At 40.1% G+C, this 11,640-nt stretch overlaps 1 pseudogene; it reads right to left on the bottom strand.

Annotated features, from left to right (window-relative positions):
• Positions 1-9,908: 9,908 nt before the first annotated feature.
• On the bottom strand, positions 9,909-10,693 carry LOC121168868 (annotated as a pseudogene).
• Between the last annotated feature and the right edge of the window lie 947 nt (positions 10,694-11,640).

Raw genomic sequence — 11,640 nt, 5'->3', positions numbered from 1 at the left:
TCTTATCTTTAGAGGCCAAATTCAATGCTTCCTATCTCAGAAGACCTGATCTCTTCCCCACTCCCCCCACCCCTCGCCCATTGGGATAATTCTGCATTTCCTAGCTTTCCTTTTAGGCCCAGAAACCACATTTCACCCACTTCATCAGAATGAGATTCTCTCACTGGCATCCTTGATGTTCTCTGTCTTCCCTACTAGATTCTTTTGGACACAAATTGAAGATTACAAATGCGTAAATTAGTGAGATTAAAATTATATTTATTAATCCACATCTTCAACTTTGAGTGTCCATTGCTTCCCCCAGTGCATCAGAAGATGGTCTAGAGCAGGGATAGACAGATCTCCCACTTACATCGTAACCAGAGGCCAGTACACAGCAGATAGTCAACATGCGTTTATTATACTGCAACCCTCAGCACTGATGGTTGTGGAGCTGCAGAGTACTAAGACAAGTATAAGCAAATCTGTGACTCTTCAAAGTGCTGTCAGCAGTCTTAGAAAGAAAGAGGAGTAGCTGCCACCTGAGGGCCCAGAACACCTGAACATGGCCTTGCGGGCTCACAGAATCATGCTGCCAGGCAGCAGGTTCACTGTAGCTGCCTGGAATAACAAGCGGGGTAGAGAAGCACGAGAGAGGTTAGGTCTGTAATCAACTCTGCTGAGGTCCTGGAAGTGTTCCCCAGCCTGAATGAGAGTGCGGGATCAGCTTCACCGGTGTGCCTTTTCCATCCAGTGGCCTTAGCACTCCTCCTCCTTGCAGTGGTAGACTGTGCCACCACTGAGGCAGCGGGGCTTTAGGTGGCGATTCCTCTTCCGACGGGATGGACTCTGAGCCTGGGAAGTTTGGGAACCAGAGGAACAGGAAGAATTGCAAGGTGCAGAGGTGGGATGCGGGCAGGGATGCAGATGCGGAGGAGCGAAGCATTTGGGAGCCTTGGGAGGTTCCCAGGAGTGAGGTTGTTTGTGCTCTGACATTGCAAGGCTAATGTATCTGAAAGAGAAAAGAGCTTAGGTTAAATCGGGGACCCAGGTGGTTTGTTTATTTTTCTCTTCTCCACACTCAGAAAGGGAGATTAGCATTTACAGCTGTGGAAATCCATCCCAGGAGGGGAAAATCCATTGAAAGAGTTGGCTATTTGGGAGTGTGAAGCAGTAAATCCTGGTGGAAACTCTCAGGGTACTCATTGAACAGCAACCAAACTAAGAACATGTTCTTCCTCTTAAAAAAGAAAACCAACCCACCGCCTCATTTATCTGACAACTGACTTTTCTTTCCCAGGCAAATGTCTGCGATGGTTAAGCATAAGTAAGAACCAAGTCTCTGTTCTTTATTTTGATTGATTCTGCCCTGAGACTCCAATGGCCATGTCTCCTCTGTGCTTGTCCAGCATTCTAACCTCTATGCTCTCTCCTATGTTAGACCATTTTGGCTCTTCTGCAAGGAACCACTTTATTTTACTTCTTCCTAACCCAAACATTCCCTATCTGGCTTATCACCTCTTAGGAAAGAGAAAGGAGAAGAGCTCAGGCTGCTGCGTGAGCAGTGCCCAAGACAGCGACATCCAGCATGTCTCTCTGCTTAGAAGGTGCCTTACCCTAGAGGAAGACAAACAGACGAGCCATCCCAGGAAGTGTCTGGACGCCTTGTGAGGCCATCAGGGAAGAGCTGTCTTATACATCCTCCAGCTGAAGCCTCCAGGCCACTTGTTATCACAGGGCAACCAGGGAACAGATGATTTATCTGGTTGTTTCACAATTCTCTGTGCTGAATTCCTCAGTAACACACGGCAGGGACGTGGTGAGTAGTGACCAGCAGGCAAAGGCCTTCATATTGGCCTGGGTGGAGGTGCGTCCACTGGCCAGACCTGGTGAGGACAGGAGTGCAACTACTGCTGGGTTCTCAGATTCAGGATCACCCAGAGTCTGGAGAAGATTTCTTAGCCAACCCTCACCCATCATTCATGACTCAATATCCAGCTCAGTGCCTTCTTTCCCATGGTTGCTTGTCTGGCTGGCCAGCCACGTCTATGCCCTCCATCCTGTGAACTCTGTAGACATCTCTCACAGCTTCTGAAGTCATTCTGGGTCATATGACCTAGATACATATCCTATCTCCCCTATTAAACTGTTCCTTGATGACAGTGATTTTGATATTATCACTTCTGCATTCCTAGAGCCTGGTGTTGTCCTGGACACAATAAAAATACTCACTAATATTTGTTGATGTAAATAATTTATGCACCATTCAAATATTTTGCGTTTGGGGAAACCAACAATGATGGAGAAAGATAGAGGCTGACTCACTTTTGTGTTGTGTCTTAACTTCCTTTTTCACCAGTTTTACCATTGGGCATTTGTAAACACTCTTTGGGACTAGTGCAGAGAAATGCGTGGGAGGACCTTACCTTACACAGCAGCTGAGAATGGGGTGGAGGGTAGAATGCTGATACACCCTGCTGTCTCCTAGAGGCAAAAGGAGTGCTGTTTGTGTACTTATCAATGGATCCTATGAAAAGGCATTCTTTCATGTCTTTTCAAAAATATTTTTTAATTTCTTTTTATTATTATCATTTTATGATACAGTTCCATAAGCGCTGGGATTTCCGTTATTCTCTCCCCAGCACCCTCCCCCTTCACTGAGTTCCCATATATTATTACTATAGGATGGTTCTTCATACACAGTCATATGTCCATCATTGCGGGCATGGACAATGGCAGAGTCCAGCATCCTATTGTCAAGATACATTCAATAGTTTCATGGGGAGTCCATCTTTGATCTGGAAGTAGAGATGCATACTGCATTGTATCTTCACATCTGGATATGATAGTCTCCATTACACAGTTACTATACATTCCCTTACATGAAAAGTCGCTATATGTGTTGGAGTGCTTGAAGTGAGAACATTCTCCTCTAATATGGTCTTGATCCCTCTACTCCCATGCTTACATCCCATAATCACCGCCAGTGTGCACAGTTCCTTTAATAAAAGGAACTCTGTTTTTGATAAGCATTGCATAGTGTTCATATTTGTATTTCTTTTTTAAGATTTATATTTATTTGAAAGGCAGATTTTACAGAGAGGAGAGATCTTTCATCTGCTGTAAAACAGCTTCCCTTGCTCCCCTCCTAGATTACTCAAAAACAGCTGCCCCCGACATCTCTAAGAGAGGTTGCTTTCAGGAAAGCAAACTTCACCCTTTTTGAAAGAGTATGGGAGATCAACTGTAAAAGAATTCGCATTTAGAGAGGAGCATTTTAAGCATCTGGAGTTGCCTTTAAAAGGATCCTGGAGTATATTAGCTCCCAAATAGGTATACACATTGAGCCAGTTGTGAATCTACACCTTGGAAATTTAATGTTCTCCTTCTAGTCCCATTCCATCTGTCTTCCTGTTTCAGGTTGCATCTGTGAGGTTGAGTCTATTATTTGATATTTATTAAGCACCTACAATGCATTGGTTACAAGAAGGTATATGAGTTTCACCTCATGCTGAAAAGCGTTCACTCTAGAGAGAAAACAGATGCGTTATAGATAACACAAAACAGTAGCTGAAAGATGAGATAACAGAAAAGTAGGTGAATTTTGGTTGTAGGCTAAAAAAATGACTCTTGTCAGCTTAAATGTACCAAGTTAAATGATAGTGTGTTGCTTGATATGGCTTCCATTAATATTAGAATCCACTGTAAGAACAATTTGTTATCATTCTTGGTTTGTGTTCATGACCCTAGTTGTCTGAGCAACAGATATCACCAGCATGAAGTGAAGTGGCTCTGCCTTCTGCCTGTCTGGGTTTCTCTTGGATCCACTTCTCTCCAACTATTGGGTTTAAAAAAAAAGTTTTACCATTAGCAGAATTTGCAAATAGCATTTCAGTTTCCAGAATGTTTGCCAAATATTTTGTTCTAAGTTAATTCAGACAAAGCTGGTCTTAGGCCAAGGCAAAATCAGACTTTTACAGAGAGGTTGAAATTTTCTATATCACACAGTGAACATCTGCATTGTATTTCATGAATGCTAGCATATTTTTACTTAGATTGTGCCCAAGTGTTTTCCTTGGGAAGAGTTTCAAGAACCCTATTGTATGACTCAATTATAGCATATTTTGGAACCCAGCCCACTAAAACTTTTCTAGGTAAAAGAGCTAAGAGATCTTTTAATTTTATCTTTTCAGTTCAGGTAGAGCTATACTGGAGCCACTGAACACCCGAACTTCTATCTGATACTTTGATATTGTGATAATTAATCTAAATTTTTGTTTTTCATTTCATCAGAAGAAATTGCCAGTAGCAAGATACAGTTCCTGGTAGTCTGGTAGAGCATTTTCTTCACCAAACAAGTCAGTCTTTTTTTTTAATAAAGATTTATGTATTTGATCAAAAGGCTAAATTACAGAGAGATGGAGAGACATGCAGAATATTATCTTCTACTCCTGCTGGCTCATTCCCCAAATGGCCTCAAAGTCTGGGGGGCTGAGGCTGGGCCAAAGTCAGGAGTCAGGAACTCCTTTTAGATCTCATATGTAATTACAGGGACTCAGCACGTGGGCCTTCTTCCATGGCTTTCTGAAGTACATCAGCAGGGAATGGATTGATATTTTTATTTTACTTTCATTCATTCAATTTTTTTTGTTTTTCTTATTAATTTCTTTACTGATGCCTAGATCATACAATAGCATCATTTGCTTCAGGAAGGTCTTTGATTTTTTTATTTTTTTCATTTCTTCAGTGACACATTGGTCATTCAGTAGCATGTTATTTAACCTCATGTTGTTGTGAATTTTCTATTTTTCTTCTTATTGTTGATTTTGTTTTAAGGCTTTTCATTTAAGGGGATGTATAGTAGCTGTGTAGTAGAGACTATCACACTCAGATGTGAAGATATAATGCAATGTGCATCTCTACTTACAAACCAAAGACAGACACCCAATGAAACTGTTGAGTGTATCTTGACAATAGGATGCTGGACTCTCTGCCATTGTCCATTCCTACAATGTCAGGATATGCTGAAATAGAATGATGGACTTACGACCTTACGACAGATTGGGAAGGACTATACTATTGTGATGACATGGGGCAAATCAGTAGAAGGGTGGGGACTTGGGGTCAGGGGAGGGAAATCCCAGAATGATTCACACTGTGCCGAGAGCTTAGGCTGTCCATAAGTCCTTATCAAGCAACATTTTGAAGAATAAACTATAAAACTAACTCATGAAATCTTGAAATTCAGAGTCTTATTGATGCTTACAGAATATCTAAACCAAATTAAATTATTATTGTATCAAAGAGATATCTATACCACTATGCTTATGGCAGCACTATTCATAATATTAACTATTAAATCAATCAAGATTTTTAATCAGATGAATGGCTAAAGAAAACATGAGACACACACACACAATGTCAGTGAATTGGTAATTTTTTCATTTGATTATTATTAATATAGCCGTTGCATATACTCCCTCTGAACTAAGGTTTGTTTTGATTTGTTTTGTTTTGTTTTCATTTTACTTTTTACTTGTGAAACTGTTTATTTAGTGGTGTACCAAGCCTTTAACTGTAATGCAAATTAAGGAAATATTATTTCAAAAATAAAGAAAAAGAAAAAAGGTAGTGGGAGATGGGAATTATTATATTTTCAGGATTGCATTTAAGAATCATATGGAGTTTTTTCTCTTTATATTAATATCAAAACTTGAAGGAAGGAGGAAATTAAAAAAATTAAGTGAGGGCTTCTAGAATGATAACATCAGAAGCCTCCACAATGAACAAAAGAAACTAAAAATCTAGGAATACAACTGTAAATATGAACTAATTGTGCACATGGTTCCAAAAATTCTGTGTATTTCTCTCAATCAATAATCTTTCAACAAAGGATATTGAGACAACTAAAACTCCATAAACAAAAGAAAAACTTTCAATCTTTAAAGAATTTACTCAAGGTGGATAAAATACTCTAGGGGCTAAGACAATGAGTCTTAGATGAACAAAACCCATAATAAAGTTACTGTGATTTTTGTTGGGAAACTGTGACCTCAGCTTTCATGGAGCTTTGGTCTAAAAAATACTTGCACCTGTTCTGGGGGAGCACCCTGTCCAAGAAGGAAGAGAGAATCTTTGACCTCAGAACATGTCTAACCTCAGCTGGAACATTTCTTTTCTCTGCTGAATATTGGATTCTTCTGAGAATTCCTGTCCTCTGTTACTTTGCTCAGCCATCAACTTTACACTTGTTCCTGTACTGACTGAATTCTTTGGAGCGGTTTACCCAATGTATGGTGTGTGAGCACCTTCTCATACCTAAAGTCAAAAAGAATCCCCCTCTTCTAGACTCTTGAAATAGCTCAGCAGCAGGCACGATTGAGGGTTAGATTGGATGCTGTCTCATGGGACTTTGAATTTGAGCCACTTAACCAAAGACACAGGGACATCTAGAGGTCATGTTGATCCTAGCAGCTATGAGGTGTGCACTACATTGTTTCTGGAATGTGTGCACGCTGTAGCTGATCTATCAGGTATTTTATCATGGACGAAAATGCAAGTAGAGGATAGTGGGTATTTATCAAGTGTATAGTAATACCATTGAGACATAATTAAAAGAGGGGCTGCATGATAGCTGAATTGGCTAATCCTTCACTTGCAAGCACCAGCATCTCATGTGGGCACTTGTTCATGTCCCAGCTGCTCCACTTCCCGTATAGCTAGCTCCCTGCTTGTGGCCTGGGAATGCAGCAAGGCCCAAAGCCTTGGTGCCCTCCACCCATGCCAGAGACCCAGAGGAAGCTCCTGGCTCTTGACTTCAGAGAGGCTCAGCTCCAGTCTTTGTGGGAGTGAACCAGTGGATGAAAGAGCTTCCTCTCTGTCTCTTTTTCTCTCTCTAAAGGCTTTCAGTGTCTCTCCTTCTCTTTGAAATCTGTCTTTCCAAGGAAAATCAATAAATCCTTAAAAAATAATAAGGTCAGAGAAATGTTGAATTTATCTTGACAATAGGATGCTGGATTTTGTCATTCTCCAAACCACAATGTCAGGATACACTTAAATAGCAGAATGATGGACTTACAACTGTTTTTGGAAGGACTATATCATCGTAATAAGATAGGGGAAATCAGTGGGGGAGGAGAGAAATCCCAGAGCCTTTGTAACTATATCATAAAATAAGTAAATTAATTAATAAGTAAAGAAAGTAGATACCAGGAAAAATTAAGCCTTTGGAAATATTAAATTCCATGCAGCTAAAAGGAGACATGATTAATTATAAACTCTCATATGACATTTATAACTGGAAAATATGTTGAAAAATCAGGACATCTTTATAAAATATGAAGATATTAGATATGTATAATGGGACTTCAAACTTAGAAAATCAAAATAATTGACTTTGAAGTCCCTGATTCGTCTTTCCATAGACTTATTTTAATCTTATTTTCTACATGCTATATTAATATTTCTAGTAATAATTTACTAAGATTTGTAATTCATTTGCAGAAGCTTCATGCATAATTTTCTAAAAACTTTTAACAGTGTAAAATAGTCTTGGAAGTGAGTTGGTCTAAATAATACAGAGGATAAGAGGTAGAACAACAAAGATGGCCTACAACACTTTGCCGCGATGTCCTAGACACTGAGCTGGACCCTGGGGTGTAGTTCCAAGTCTAGAACGTTGTGTTCCTAAAAGTCACCAGCAGAGCCATCCTGCAGAGAGCTACTCTGCGCTCAGAGGAAGGGATATCCTTAGCGATGGAGCTAGCGCGTCATCAATTTCTAAGGTCTCCAAGCAGCAGGACAATGAATATCAGTGGAAAAAAATATTGAAAAAAAAAACAGGCCACAAACAGTCAAGAAAAAGATGGTGAGTGGATTCTTTGGTTTAATGATTCTCTTGAAACTGCAGACTGAAAGGAAGCCGTTTGGAAATGACAGTCTGGTTCAAGAAGCTCAGACTAGACACTAGGTGTCTGAGGTCAGCAGACAGATTTGTAGCAAAGGAGTAGCATTCTGGAACACAGAGCACAGGATTGCTGCAGGCTACAGCTCTGCCTCTCCGTCATAACATCTCAGCCTCTTATAAGGGCACAGGAGGAGGAAGTGGGGGAAATATTTCATCACATCCTTCCCCCAGTTCTTGTTCTCATAGGCACAAGGTCTGCCTTTGTGGAAACCTCCAAAATGCTGCCTGTTCAACCCTCAGCAGCGGCTGGAGGATCCCGAGGGCTGACTGAAGCTGTGTGACCTGTGGTGGTTTAGGCAGCAGCTGTCGCCACCCCGGAGCTGGAGCCACATCCACTGCTGACCACAGCAGCTCCTCAGAGACCAAAGGGCACTCGGGCAAACGATTAGACGTGGGACACAATGGATGCTCTTGTAAGGAGGCTGGCATTGCTGTTGATGCTACTGGAAAGACATCTGGGCAGGAGCCTTCTGGAACTGAAGGAAAGTCAAACAAGAGGTCAAACCCAGCCCACGCATACCTCATGTACCACCTTCTTACAATCCTTTCTTTTCCGTGCATTATTTAAAAAAAAATTCTTCATTTAATACATCTAAATTCATTTTTGCCATATGATTTTACTCTGAACATGTGTTGAAACATTTCTTTTGAACAGATCTTAGCTTTCAAAAGTCACAGGTACTGTGAGTTCTGTATGAACTGGTGGTTTTTATGTTTGTTCCTTTGTTTTGACTTCTAAACCTCGATTTCACCACAAAATAAAGAGTGCAAGATAAAGAAAGCATACGTGGTCATTCTTACAGAATTACTGATACAATCTGAATGGAGCTTTGTGAATGGACAGGTTCAGGCCTGATACAGTATTTAAAAATATCTGATAACTAAACTGTATGAAACTTGTACAGAATGCTATTAACTTTAACAGCTCACCCAGTGCTCTGTTACTAATTGATATCCAAAATAATTGAAAGAAATTACATATTTCAATAGGAACTTTAGATTTAGGAAGGAGTCACACATTTTTAGAAGAATGACTTTCATCACCGTTTTAAGAACCCAGGGAGAAAAATTGTGCTTTAATTATATATACAGCATATCAAAAATGCTGGCGAGCTGCAAAAACCAGTTTGTACATGACAAGACGATGAAATAACAGTGATCCTTTTGGAACAAAAATAAACTTACATAGCCTCAGTGGTTTCTGCACATTTTATGACAATGATCTGTACATTCAGTGCACTCTGCGGCTGTTTATATTGTAAAGAAAATGAAAATCTACATTATTCAAAGGTTGCACTATATTAAAAATACACACACACACACACACACAAAGTGTATATCATCCCTTAGAATGAATTGATCTGAGGTGTACTGTCTTCATACCATCATTAAAGTTTTTCAAAAGAGATAGATGGGCCCGGCGGCGTGGTCTAGCGGCTAAAGTCCTCGCCTTGAACACGCTGGGATCCGATATGGGCGCCGGTTCTAATCCCAGCAGCTCCACTTCCCATCCAGCTCCCTGCTTGTGGCTTGAGAAAGCAGTCAAGGACGGCCCAAAGCTTTGGGACCCTGCAGCCCATGTGGGAGACCTGGAAGAAGTTCCTGGATCCTGGCTTCGGATTGGCATAGCGTCGGCCGTTGCGCTCACTTGGGGAGTGAATCATCAGACAGAAGATCCTCCTCTCTGTATATCTGACTTTCAAATAAATAATAAATAAATATTTTAAAAAAAGAGAAAGAGATAGAGAACTAAAAACCTAAGTAAAACAACACTTTTTCCAGGGAACAGAGTCTTTCCTTAACTGTTATAATGAGCCAATGCCATTCATGAAATCAAAAAATGAGAGAGACCCCCACAAACACAAATCTATCTGGGAGGACTGAACATAACCATGGCAATTTTTTTAAATGAAGGCTTTACATTTCACATTAAAATGCCAACTAGGCAGTGTCAAAATGACACCTATTTCTTCGCTTGCTTTGTGATCTTACTTCTTGCAGTTGTTACAGGTGTGATGCAGCAATTTGGCTTTAAAATCTGAAAGGAACACATTAGTGTTTCCTCCACGCTCATCATGGGACTTGCATTTTCAACTCTTCACAATAGTTAAGTGCAGAGAATAGACCAGCTACTTTTTTGCACCTTCTCAGATCTGTCTTCAGTTGCCGGATGGGCTTTACATACAACATCAGAAATCATGCTTACAGAGAAATTTTCCAATTACTTCTGCATGAAATATGAAGGATATTCCTCTGTTATTTTCACCGTAGCCTAAGATAGCTTTATCAGTGTCAGACCACAGAAGATCACAAAGAAGCCCTTGACCTGGTGTATCAGTTGGCTACATAATGCTCTGACTCTGTTCTGTAGATTGACAATCCATGACAACAAAATATTTTCTCACCCACAATGATTGCTATCAGCAAGTGGTTAAAACAGTCGATGAAAGTTTTCTGTACTTGAATGTTGTGTCTTCTTTCACATTTGAAATAAAGTAATATTGGCACACTCATGGTTCCCTCTGAGAAGAAAAGAATTCTCTGGTTGCTTGATTTTGTAAGTCAACAAGAGGCAGATTGCCTCCATTGGCTGCTTTCTCTGGTCCACACAGTCCTGAAGAAACAGGTCATTGCTTTCTCATAGAGAACCACTAGACCCAAAAGCTAAAGCAAGTCACGGTATAGTCCATGGAACTCACCATTCACTTTGGATGCTGCTTCAAGTTCTAATAGGGTAGGCTGGCCCATTTAAGGTTATTGTCTGTTTAAGCGCATGCTCACCTCTGTAACTTTTGCTTTGTCTGCTAAGATGTTATTGCTTTTAGAATTAACATATTGCTACCAGTGACCACCCTGTTTTTGTGCACATAGCCTGATTTTTTGTATAGTCACTTTAACTATAAACACTTTGTTTTTCCTTTGCCTTGGTGTGCTATCCTGTGAAATAGTTGCTGCCCTGCTCCATAATAAATTCATTTTCTTGAAAAGGTTGGAGACTCTGCATTCTGATTTACAAGGCACCACTAAGACCAGGAAACCACAGACAGTGCTCAGTGACCACTGATAGCTTTAGCTGTCACTTTCTCTACTTGTAAAATGACTGCCTCTTGCAGGGGGACTTTGTAATTCTAATATATATACATATATATATACTATATAGTATAGGTATAAAATATATATACATATCTATATATGATATATAGTGTGTATATTATAGATATTTAACACATGTATGTGTATATTTCATGTATCACATACATGAGATAGAGATATATTATAGGTATATAAATTCTGAGAGCATCACCCTAACTGGCACAGTTCATGATTGTTCCTGTCATCACTTTCTGTTTTATCAATGCCTCCTCTGCAACCCAACCCTCAGTCACCTATCTGATCTTCAACGTGCCACCCACCCAGTATCCAACTCTGAGTCCTTATAAAGATACGTAGACACCATTCCTGGCCTTCTAAATGGCACCCCAAGGACATTGATCTATTTCTCAAGCCCCGAGTATGCTTTTCTGTGTGTATTCACTGAAAACCACAGTGATTGTGTATTAGTATTGGGAAGGAACACAATGGATCTTCCTATCTCAAATCCTCTGAAATTAAGAACTGGCTTAGTTTTTCTGGATTGTGAGGGTCTCAGAAAGATACAGAATTAATTAGGTTTAGAGTACAGAGTATAGATTACA

The sequence above is a fragment of the Ochotona curzoniae genome, unplaced genomic scaffold, assembly GCF_017591425.1.
Source record: "Ochotona curzoniae isolate NIBS_2020 unplaced genomic scaffold, NIBS_Ocur_1.0 scaffold_1037, whole genome shotgun sequence".
In the NCBI taxonomy this organism is placed as follows: Eukaryota; Metazoa; Chordata; class Mammalia; order Lagomorpha; family Ochotonidae; genus Ochotona; species Ochotona curzoniae.
The sequence above is the reverse complement of the archived record's forward strand: the minus strand, read 5'-3'. Positions and strand labels throughout refer to the sequence as shown.